Raw genomic sequence first — 12,314 nt, forward strand, 5'->3', positions numbered from 1 at the left:
TCTTTTTTTCTCTGGGATCAGCCACCAAGTCCCCCTGCCCTTGCACCTGGAGAGCCTTTCTGGGCTTTTGATCCCAGGAGTAGTCCACCACCACCACAACCAGGAGGCACAGGAGATCCCAGAAGAATGGGGAGAGGATTAAACTCTCACCCTCGTGTCCGTCCTGCAAGTCCAGAACCCGTTTCCTCCCTTTCAAAATCAATAATTAGAAGCTCTGGAATTACACGTTGAAGTTGTGCGACCGGTTTGCTCGGTTTGGCAGTCCCGACCATTTCCACCCGGTGCCAGGCCGGGGTGGCTCGCCCGCGTTTGCGCAGCGGCCCGGGACAAAGGTCCCATGTGCCACCCGAGCAGGAGGGGGACGTCCCCGAAGCCAGGGAGACCTCCTGTCGGGGACGCGGGCCCCGGCCAGGACGTTGGGAAGGACTCATCCGTCTAACAGGAGAGTTTCGAGCAGCCTCCGAGGCGGCCGGAGGAGGGGAGCAGCGCTGCGGGTCGCGTCCCCGCTCCTCCCCGGGCGCCCGGGGCTCTCGCCCAGCCAAATCCCGGCGCAGGTTGCGGCTGCCGGCTCGCCGCCAGCCGCGGGTTGGGGATTTATAAAGCTGGCCTGCCATCTCCCGGGAAGGCGGTGAAATGCAGCACAGAAAGCCCAGACCGGACCGGAGGGGCGGTCGCCTTCTCCAGCCTTGCCCCGTGCTGCAGCCCAGGGCTTTGGGAGGCTTCTGCCCTTGCTCCTGCCCCAGCACCCCAGGGAAACCGGTTCCACGCCCCACCTGTGATTGACAGGCTTCCTTTTTACGTCCTGTGAAGTTGAGACGATGTTCTTGCCACGCTTACGTGAAAGCCGGACAAAAAAAGCACGTCACCGTGTGCCCGCTGCGGAGACCCCTCCAGACAGGGCCGGCAGCAGAGCCCCGCAGCTCCGCCGCATCCTCCGGCAGCGGCTGCTGGGGTGCCCCGGGGAGCAGTGGGGCGAGCAGTGGCACCCCAGCCGGCAGCACGCTCGTGCATTGGTCTGCACTGAGCAACGTACCCAAAAGCAAAGGGCCCGAAAGAGTTGGTCACGAGCGTTCCAAGTTTGCCCATGGTGGTTTTCAAAGCATCACAAAGCTTTGGTAGGTTTTAAGACGAGAAAAGAGCTGATATTGTGCAAATATTTTATAAAGGCTGTCTGGCCTGCCAGCATCAGCATGCATTGTCTAGTCTCACCCTTAAAAAGCCACCACTATGAAAATACTGCAGTATTTCCAGCAGAAAGATGTATTTGTCACTGTAACGTCCACAGCCTATAACAGAAACCACCTGCAACCCTTCATCTAGTCTGGGAGACGTGGGGAAATGTAATGTTTGCAGGGCACTTTGCACCCCAAACGCTGTTTCTGCCAGGATGGCAAAGCTGTGACTTTCCCCACAACTCTTGTGCCACACCATTGTGGGAGGAACGGACAACCATCTGCAAACAAGACAATGGTGAGCACACACCGCAGGCCAGCATCCCCCTCCTCTTGCTGCTAGTTCTCCCAAAGCGAGAGATTCAATGTACCCACAGCCATCATTGCACGTGTTGCTTCCACAGCAACAGTGCAGCACAGTGGTTTTGGGGAAAATCCGCTGTGCGCTGTTTGTGCTCGGGAGGCCCTGCCTCCGGGGGGCAATAATAAAAGGGCTTTTGGCCAGGTATGCAAATATTTTTTATTCTGCTGGATGTGGGTGGGAATGAGAAACGTTGCAGAGCATGGCTATGAGAGGAATTGAGCAGATGGCAGATTTTGCAGCTCCAAGCTGCAAATTATAAAGCAAATTGGCCCTTAGGCAAGCATTCAGATAGGAAAGGTAGGATCCAGCTCATAGTTGGGTGCTCCAGATTGCTTTAAGGTCCTTCTACAAAATCCTATAGCAGCAAATTCTTTTAGGGTCACGGTCCTGCAGTTAAAGAGTGCACTAGAGCATAGGCTCGCTACCTGTGAACACAAGTGGGCTTGGGCAGGGAGTCACTTTGTCCCTCCAGTCACCTGCACAGTCCCAGGTGAAAGAAGCACTAAGCAAGGCTTGCATACAGGTCAGCACAGCAAGTAAATGCCTTTTCTGCCTAATAAAACCTGGCGATTAACATCTAAATAACAAGGGCTGGGAAGGAAGCAAAAAACTTCAGAAAGGGGAGGAAGGCACGTCTGCTGGAATTAAGGTCAGGAACTTGCTGGCATTTGCTGACATTTTATTCTGATGAGCTGGCAGAGCTCATTCTCATCAGGCACACGCTTATGTATGCATTTATTTATTTTAGAGGTGGGACTGGGAACAACTTCAGTGCTGTTTTTAAAAACACAGACGCATCTGATATCCGCTGGAGTGCGGACAGACTGTTAACGGAACCACCTGAAAACTCAGAGTTTGTCTTCATAGACATTTTAATTCTTTGCACCACAATTTCCTTTCAATTTGCAATTATCCCAGGTTTTTGGAAGCTCTCCACAAACCCCAAGTCTTGAAACATTTTTGTTTCAGAAAGACAAACACATGGTGCTTCTGAAATAAATACACTCCCTGGAGCGGAGCAGGTGCCGGCTAAAATTAACATTCCTCCCTGCCAGCCTCACCATAGTCTGCAAGTAAGCTGTGAGAGCCTGGAAGGTTTGGGATACCCAGGGTCCCATTGCCATGGCAGGGAGCTGGTGGCGGTGGGAGCCCATCCCTAAGAGCCTCCCACAGGGCTCCACACGTGGGAGCTACCCAGCACCAGGAGTACTCCCACCGCAGGCTGAAGCAATGCCCACATCCACTGAACATTTCACAGCCATGCAGGAGCCATCCCGTACAATATTCACCTTGTTCTAACTCTCACTGGTCCATTAATGATAAACATGCCTAAATGGTATTGTAAGAAACACACACTGCATAATCATTCTTAACCATCCTCAGCATGACCAGTTGTAACAGTTGTCAGTAAACTTATCAATAAATGTATTAACAGCTGCTCATTATAAAAATCATTACTTACCTCCTCAACTTACAGTGTTTCCCATCCCCACAGCAAGCATAGCATACAGCCCCAGGGCTCAGGTCCTTCCCCAGCTCCTGGAACCTTTAGGCTGTATCTAGACACAGCTGGAAAACATCTGCAGCAAGCTGCTAAGGGCTGCACATAGCGCACAGCACTTGCTTTTTTTTTTTTTTGCTTGCCCCCCCCCCCTTTTTTTTTTCCCCTCACGCACCCAAAAGCTCCTACCATCCCCTCTGCCCTACCCAGCCCACCTCACTGCAAGGCGAGTCACATCTCCTTAAATCACCACTTCTCCAGATGCTCCCAAGGAGTGAAACAAGCTGCCCCAGGCTGCCTACCAGACCATGGAGGGGGGGGGGGAAATAATGCTAAAGTGGAAGAAGCTAACAAGCAGCCTTGTTCCTGGGTGGCTGGCAGGTTGCCCTGCTCACGCGAGGCTTGGGCTGCCCACAGCAATGGGGATGGGAAACTGCTGAGGGCAGATGCCCAAGCGAAGGAGGGTGAGGACCCGAAGCGAGAGGGAGCTGTGCTGGCGATCCCACGGCGGGGTGGCAGGGAAGGGCTGCGGCAGCAAGCGGCCGCTCTGCGTGTGCGACACCGGCTCTGCGAGACATCGGTCTGAGATTCATTCATGGTTTATCCTGATGCTGTTCCCAAGGTAGAATCACTGCAGAAGGAAAGGTCTTGAGGCTGGTTTTGTCCAGATGCAAGGGGATTTACACAGCAAGACCTCCCCTTTCTGCAGGTAGAGCCCAGGGCACCCAGGACTCTGGACAAGCCTTGTCCCTATGATCCCAGTCCAGAGGGCACGATTTTGGCCATAGCTTTTATGTTGCACCAGAGACAGGAAGGAATCTGAAGGAATATGGTCTTTCTCAGCTTCTATACCAAGTACCAAGGAAGAAGAGCATCTTCTTCATTTGTGTGACAAGCAAGTAGCCATATTCAAATGATATGTTAATTGCCCCATCTAGCTGTCAAGCTTCTTGTAGCAATCCCTCACTTGCAGCTGATAAATAAATACAATACTTGGCATTCTTCGTTTGGGAATGCAGCTTATGATCTTCAGACGTGTTATTGCTCGGTTCCCGAGTGCAAGACACCAAACTGAGGAGGAGCCGGTATCCTGGGTGCTCTCCCCCGTGTATCACTGCAGCTAATTGGAACTACCTTTGATATGTTTGTAATTTGCCAAGGCTTATTTGATGTATAATCAGACACATGGCCCCTTCCTTTAATTGCCTTGTAAACTGCCAGAATGATTAATTCTGACACAAGCCTGCATTTACCTGGGGATTGACACGTGGTGACTTACAAGGGCGGCGAGGCGAGGGCTGGGACACCCCCGTCCGCCCCACCAGGTTGGGGGATCATCTCTCCCGCGAGGTGCAAGCGGTTGGTCCTTCACCCTTGATAAACGTGAGAGGGTGCCCACCTTTCCCCCTGCAAGGGGACGTGAAAATCCCGTGGGTGCCCAAACCACAGCTGTGTCTGTGCAGTAGCTGCACCCACTGGCCGGTGCCTGCCGATGGGTGCGGCGTTCCCAGAAACACTCCCTGCGTCCTGCCCCGCCGGGGCAAAATCCACGGCAAACGCCTTCCTCGGTGCTCAAGTACACCCTTGGGGACACGTACCGGTTCCTACCCTCACCTGGAAAACCTCCCTCAGCTCTGCCCCTCTCCCACAGCCGTCTTCCCACAGCCTGTCGATAGGCGGTGGCCTGCGAAGGCTATATTTCACTCTCACTCCCGCATATTTCACATGCTAACGCCGTAACTTTGATATATTCTCCTAAGGGACCTCTCATATCTGGGCAATGAACATTTCTGTGTTTGCCGCTCTACTTTCTTGCCTGGAGATGTATTCATATGAAAAAATAATATATATCAGCCCCCAAATCTCAGTGGCTGCAAATGCTGGGGGAGAATTAAAGCAGCACAGTTAATAGCCATCATTATGGAATTTATATAATTTCACTGTGGCTGGACACTGGTGAAAGGAGGGACGAGCAGCTCAGGTGGGTGCCTGGGTGCTCAGCTGCTTGCTGCCGCTAGGACAGACAGACAGACAGACGGATGGATGGAAGGAGGTGCGGGGAGCGGCGTGCCCTGAGCCCCAGCCGGCTCCTTGGTGGGGTGCTGGGGAGAGGGGTGGGGGATGCTGTAAGCGAGTGCCTGGGGTTTCACCCAGCCAGACGCAGCGGAACATGCCAACATCAGCACCAGCATCAGGCCCTGCCTGGAAATCTCCTGCAGAAACGGGGCTGTGGTGACACAACCTGCAGGGAACTGGTCCACAGAGAAGGGGCCGTGCTGCTCGTGCCGAGACCCAGTGCCCGTGCGGGATCCTGCACAGAGGGGTGTTTAAATCCCAGATGTTAAATTCTGAGTGAGCAGAAATGCTGACATTATCCAGAATTTTCAAATTCAGAGCTTCCGAAACAGAAAAGACTTTGAAAATGAGAATTAAAAATTTAAAAAATAACAAAACATGAACTAATGAGTCTGTTAGAAGCTGTGCAAAGCAGCTGGCTCCACAGGCAATCCTGCATCCCCCGGGCACCCGGGATCTGCTTCCCTGCAGGAGGCTTTGGGGCTGGTAGAAGCACAGAGAGGTCAGCGGGAAGGGCAACGTGCCAGTGGGAGCGTTCAGGAAGAAGAAAGCTCTTGAGATTGTCCCTTTCTTGCCTTATCTCTGTTTCAAGGAGCAGGTTATTTTGGAAACATGCTGTAAGTGGAAAAATGCTCACAAAGGAAAGAAGGCAAGATGGGTAAGAGGGTGGGTGCGAGGGTTCAAGCAAGAGGGCAGCAGTTATGCACCAGAGCCCTTGGCCCCCCCCCTCAGTTTTTCCCTTCTGCTCCTTTTGGGGCCTGATTAGGCATCAGCTGAACCCTGCTGTAGCTGGCTCAGACCCCTCCCAGCGCCGAGGGAGAAATTAAAGAGGACTTTGTTTCCAAACAATTGCAAATGCATAGTTTGAGAATCTGTAATTTAAACTCAAATCCTCCTTCTGCTAACGGTGATGGATGGCTTTCTCCTACTGCTTTGAGAGCCCTTGGATCCTGCACGGCAGATGCCTTCCTGATTTATGGCTTGCCTCTTCATACGATGGGAAACAAACAGCCCAATTCTAATTACCGCACTCTTGTTAGGATAGTTTCCTATATTGCTTCCATCTTATTGCCTGGGCTCCACACTCCACCTTTGTGCAGCTGACTTGTGTTTTATGGGTAACCTTGGCATGGATTCAGACAATCTCTGTTGCACTCATTTTGCTGGCAAATAAGTTCATGTGCACCATAGACGGATGGCACGCTAGAAATTGTATTTTTTTCTGAGGGGCTCAGTCAGCGAGAGGTCAAGATGTGGGGATGGGGATGATGGGGAGGAAGGAGAAAAGCCAATGCCGCCGGTATTTGCCTGCTTCTGACGGTACTGGCAGAAAAGAGGGAGGGGTGGATGGGGCCACACGAGGGCTAAAAATAAATGTTCTTCTTCCTAAAGAGAATCTTGCTGGTTCGACTCTTTCCCATTCTTTTCTTTGTGAGAGTGGTTAATTCTCCTTGGGAGCCCATTCACTCAGCAGATGTTGCTTTTCTTTGTGTGATTAGCCTGAAATCAATGGAAAATAATCCTGTCCTTTAACAAATATTGGAGCACATGATTCCAGTGCTACAAGGTGCTTCAGCAGCCCGAACAGATGCTGAAATTGCTGTCCATAAGAAAAGCGCACACGGATGTATTTATGCTTTTAAAATAGCATCGCCAGAGTTTATGTGATGATGGGGAAAAAATTTTGCAGGTGGAGAGCTGGGGCTGGCTTGGGGTCCCCGACACAAGGACGGTGACATCCTAGAGCGAGGACGGTGACATCCTGGAGCGAGTCCGGTTAGGCCACCACAGTGGCCGGGGCAGGAGCACAGGCTGTGCGAGGAGAAGCCGAGAGCTACGTTGGCTCAGCCCAGGGAAGGGGAGCCATCCGAAAAGCCTCCTCCCCTGTGCTCCCCATTCGGCACAGGCTGCAAAGCTCAGCCCTGTGTTCACCGTCAGGGCCGCTCGGCTCGTCCTGGCCAAGCGGCAAACGCTGCCGGCAGCGATGCTACTGGCAGAAATGCCAAACGCTGATCCCCACAGACCCCAGCGATGTGCACCGGCTGAGGGTTTCTGACTCACGCTGACTTCTTAAAATGAGCTTGTCAGCTACGTTTTAATTCACCTAATGTGTCTTTTCCTGATAACTTTTAAAATCAGGCTGTCGCGCTGTCCAGACTCTAATGCCAGCAAAGCCCAAGTACGTCACATCTGTGCCATTACCTTTACCAGCCAAAGTCATAATCTCATCAAAGAGCAAAATTAGAATTATCTGATGAGCACAGAGTCCCCTTAAAAGCCAGAGGATGGGGACAGATTTTCTTCCTATCGCCCGCTCTAAAATCACAGAATCCCAGTAAACTTGCCCTTTATTTGCTGCTGTGAAGTTATAAGGGATGCCATCCCCAGCACTGGTTCAGTCCAGCCGTCCACCAGTTCCTTTACGGTCCTTCAGTTAACATGCCTAGCTGCAGCCCACTCTGATGCCCACCTCTTCTCTCCTCCCTCTCATGCGATGTGGGAAAATATACTTATTTCTGATCACCCCTCTCCTGCTTGTTCTCAGCAGCCTGGGGCAACCCCCTGGCGTGGGGACACCTGTGTCACCGCTCTGCGTGGAGCCCAGACCTCGAGCCACCACCAGCCACGTCCTCCTACTTGATCAGGTGATGATTTTGTCCACCAGGAAAACCTTTGGGTCACATAACGAGAACTTTTATTTCAACTAATTTATAGTCAATGCCATTTCATATTTCAAAGTCACTTCTTGTGTACTGAGGAGAGAGGAGGAAATAGCCAGTGAGAGCTTTTTTGAAGGTGGTGTCTCTAATCTTCCTCTCAGACACATGAAAATGCAAATCCATTCCAAATGGCATTAGATCATTGAATCCAGCAATATATTTGTATGGCCAATTTATTCTTGGTCCCTGAAATCATTGCTCTGCCTCTGTGCAGCACTGGAGTGCTCTCTGCTGCGACGGCTCCGAATCGGCATCTCCCCACCGACCGAAACCTCATTGGGCACGGGAGGCTGGCACTGCCGGGGTGCCCGGGCTGGCCCTGCCTGGCATCGGGATGCTGATACCGGCCCTGAAAAACTTCTCTCCCTTGCCCGGATCCCAAGATTGTTTCAAGGAGCAAGGAGCTTTGCCGGGCTCTGCCGCACTGCGAGCCAGCGGCGAGCTGCCTGCGGGCTGGCCCAGTGCCCGGTCCCTCCGGCTCTGGGGGGAGCTGGGGACAGCCCCCGCAGATGGGGAAACACGAAACCCGTTAATCATCTCCCCGGCGCTGTGCCGTTGCATGAAATTGGATTTAGCACCATTAGCCGAGCGGCTTCTGAGCGGCTCCTTGACTCCTGCTGAAACCACTCTCCCATTGCAAAGCTGATTAACAGAGTGCGTCCACAGTATTTAATTAACCTAATGAACCCTGACGATAAAATTAGAGTCCACTTAATTCCTGGATGTTACAGACGCTGGCGCCCGTAGGGAGAAGGGAGGCGATGGACGGGGCAAGGTGGGTACCTGGGCACCGCACCTGGCTGGGCTCTCCGGGGCTGGCACGACCCTAACCCTAACCGATGTGCGCTCCTGCCGCAGATGGCAGCAGCCGTCTGGATCGGTGCCGCCAGCCCAGCCTGAGCTCATCCTTCCTCTGCAATTGCTCCAGACATTTGGAAGGAAATGGTTGAAGCAGAGAGGGGTTTTTTTTCTGATATAAACAGAGCTCTGTCTTAACGAGAGGGAGCTGGGCGCTGGCCGCCGCAGAGCGTGGGCTGCCCCCTTAATGCTTTTGGGATGGCTGGAGAGGAAAACTGGCAAGCACCCCGCACAGGTACGGGGCACCCGCAGGTGATGTAAATTCTCCAGCATTAGATGCTTTCTAGTTATGACTGGGTTTCTCTCTGTGTGAAGATGGATTGTCGCTCGGCCAGAAACGCTGGGCTTGAGGGAGGAATCATCAGGCGAGCTTTTCTGGCCGCAGCTCTGCAGAGCTCATAATGGTCCCTTCTGGCCCTAAAGCTTATGAATCTATAAACCAGATAATTACTAAAATAGCTATGCCATTTCCCTGTGACATAACAATCATTTAAAATATATTTTAATATACAGAATGTAAAAGAGAAATGTCCCAGGGAAACAGAAATGTCAAAGAGCATCAATTCCGCCACTTGCAACAAACCAAGTGGCTTTTCATGATGGAAGTGCTGTTTTTAGGAAAATGAGAAAAAACCCTCTCCCCCTCGGGGTTCCCAGGAGCCTCATTCCCTGACCTGAATTACATCCACCTCTCCACTAACCCTACACCTTGCAACCTGCTCAGTAGCCAGGTGTGTGGTGAGAAGTGACAGTACAAGCAAGGGTGTAGCATCAGGTAGCGGTCTAAAGGAAAGCTGCCTTTCCTCACTGAAAGTCGATTATTCCCTTTGTGCCCAATTTCTAGAGTCCAGATGGCTTGCAGCCTCCTTGGGTGCAACAACTCAATGGAGGAGTTTAAGGGGACAAATTAAAGGCAGGTTTGATGACTGGGGAGCCTCATCCTACACTTGCGTTGTGCTTGGCCCTCCTCAGGCTGCTCCGTTCAGAGAAACAGATCCAAAACACATGGGAGAAAAACTCTTCAGAGCCCAGAATGAAGAAGAAATATGATGCACTCATTCCTGGAGACTTAGAGTTGCAGAAACGTGACCCTAGCTTAAGAACGTGTGGGAGCAGTTTCTTGTCTGGATTTCAGCATGCCTTTAAAGTCTTAGGGTCTGGGATCGGGGCAGTGAAACTGGGGAGAAGCAATAGTTCAGCTGCCCGAGCTGTTCGCAATTGTGAGGTGATAGGTATGGAAAAAAGTGAAAAAATAAAGTAAATGAGAGAATGAGGAAGATTTTTCTTCAATTTTGAACTTGTAATAATCTATACTGTTGCTTGTCCTGCAGATAAGCAAATGATGGATACTCCAAATCCACCCAGATGGAGTTATTTAGTATGCCTTCAACACGGAGAGAAATGGAAATGAAGTCTAATAAGGCTCCTGAACTCTTTCTTTACTACCCTCAGAGACAACCGAAAGGCATTTAATTTCCTGCAACCCAAGAGCATAAACTGCACTCAGACACTTTATAAAACCCATCAGGCATCTTTCTGAAAGATTAAATAAGTAGGACAACATTTTCAAGAAGTTGAATTGGAGCTGCACGAGCAAACTGCCTGGCCAGAGCTGCGCCGCGCCTCTGCCTGCTCTGATTTTTGCCCTGCTGCATGGCTCACCTCTCGCCGTCAGTGAAGCAGAAATGAGCCTTTGATGGCATCAGCCATTCCCCTGAGCAGCGGCAGTGCCCTGTGCCTGCCCGTCCCCTGGCAGCAGAGGTGTGGGGCTTGTTTTGCCACCTGCATATCCCCTTTTAAAAGGTCAGAGCTCCCCGTGCATCACTCCTTGTGCCTGGCACGGACAGGGGACGAGATGATGCAGAGGTTGCTGTCCTTCTGTGGGGAGATGCCGAGGTCTGGTCCCTCTCCCAGCGCCGCTTTGCAAAATGGGGAAAGTTTGAGGGCTCTGTCTGTCAGAGCAGTCCCTGCCCGGCCATGGGTGCTGAGCCCTGCGTGCAGGTCGAGGGATCCCTCGGAGACGCCGCTGCTTTCCCAGCTGCACGGCTCCCGCAGCGCGTGGGAGGCTTGGCGAGCCATTGCCCAGGGCAAGGTTATATTTAGGATGGGTTTTGTTTAAGTAGAGGGAAGATGGTCAGATTTGCAAGCATGCTGGCTTCTCCATGGGAGCGGTGTCAGATTATGGCTCTAAACGGGGGACAGAAAAGCAGTTCTACCTTCAGGCTGTATGGCAGGGGGTGGGGGTCTGTTGACCCCCAGCACAGGGGGAACCATGCTGCTCAGGTTAAGAATAAGCAAGAATTAAGAATAATAAGCTCTGCCTTAGCTCCACAGAGCTGTGCAGGGACGATGGGGGCACCCCCTTCCGCATTATCCTCCTCGCCTGCCGGATTACGGTAATTCAGAGAAGCGGAGCAGGCCAGGGAATGTTTGTTTCCCCCATTCAGGTGAGAAATAGGGATCTCTTGGCTGCCCCTGCATCGCATCCAGGCAAGCAGGTCCTAGAAGACTTCCAGCAAGCAAGAGCCATGCCATTTGGGCAGCTCTGCTTCTTTGCCATACACCTTAATCTTGCAACAAAAGAATTCAGGGAACAAACTACCTGTGTTAAAGGGAGAGCCCAGTTAAAGGCAGAGCCTCCAGTACCTTCGGGAAAGAGCTGTGGGTAGGGGAAGGGGGTGATGTGACTGCACACTATGGGCTTGGGCATCCCCTCTCAGATCTGCACTCTTCAAACTCTTTGCCATGGGCAATAAAACCTTAGAAGTGCAGGAAAGGTTCCTGTGTGTGCCGATTCCTGTCCCGCACCCTGCGGCATGGGGGACGGCATGTTCGGGGACCATTGCAGGGGGAAGGGGACGGATCCTGTGTACAGATGGACAGCTCGTTTCTGCGCAGGAGGCAGAATTTCTGTATCAGACACGGAAGCTGGAAAGAGCCCAAAAACTGCAGCTGTGTTGAGCAAATTGGATCGTTATATTAGAAACCGAACAGGAGGAATCTGTGAACGAGAGCAGCTTGATGCTAGCTATTTTTCATCTGAAGAGGGATTCAACAAGGCGAACCCACTTCCCACCGTTACCTTGGCCACAAGATGACGGAGATGACAGTTTGATATTCACTCCCATCATATCTCCTGCTATCAATGCAAATAGGATGTCAGGCTTCTCCCACCCCTGCCTGCTTCTCTGGCTGACGCGGTCCTGCTGGGAGCAGACAGAGCACCCAAGCCCCAGAAGTCTGGAGAGGAGAAGGGCTGAGACACAAATCAAGGCGAGACATGTCAGTGACAGGAGCTCTCCACAACCTCATGCACTGCCCGAAAACCCCTGCACCAGGGCCAGCAGGGAAGGGTGGCTACAGGGCATGGGCAATTAGAGCCAGGCATCTTGGCAGACAAGTGCCGGCTTTGGTGCTGCTGGAGGGGAATGTCACAGACCCACCTGGCTGTGGGTGTCCGGGATGCACCCTTGGGTGCTCACTGTGCTCTCTGTGTGCACTGGTGAGGACTGGAGCAGGGAGAAAAAGGGCATGGGCTATCCTGGCTGCCAGGCTGAGGGGTTGGGCTCTTGACCATGCCCCATGGCTTTATTTAGGAAAGTAGCAGCCTGCAGCCCTGCAGG

Source organism: Aquila chrysaetos, chromosome 12, assembly GCF_900496995.4.
Source record: "Aquila chrysaetos chrysaetos chromosome 12, bAquChr1.4, whole genome shotgun sequence".
Classification (NCBI taxonomy): Eukaryota; Metazoa; Chordata; class Aves; order Accipitriformes; family Accipitridae; genus Aquila; species Aquila chrysaetos.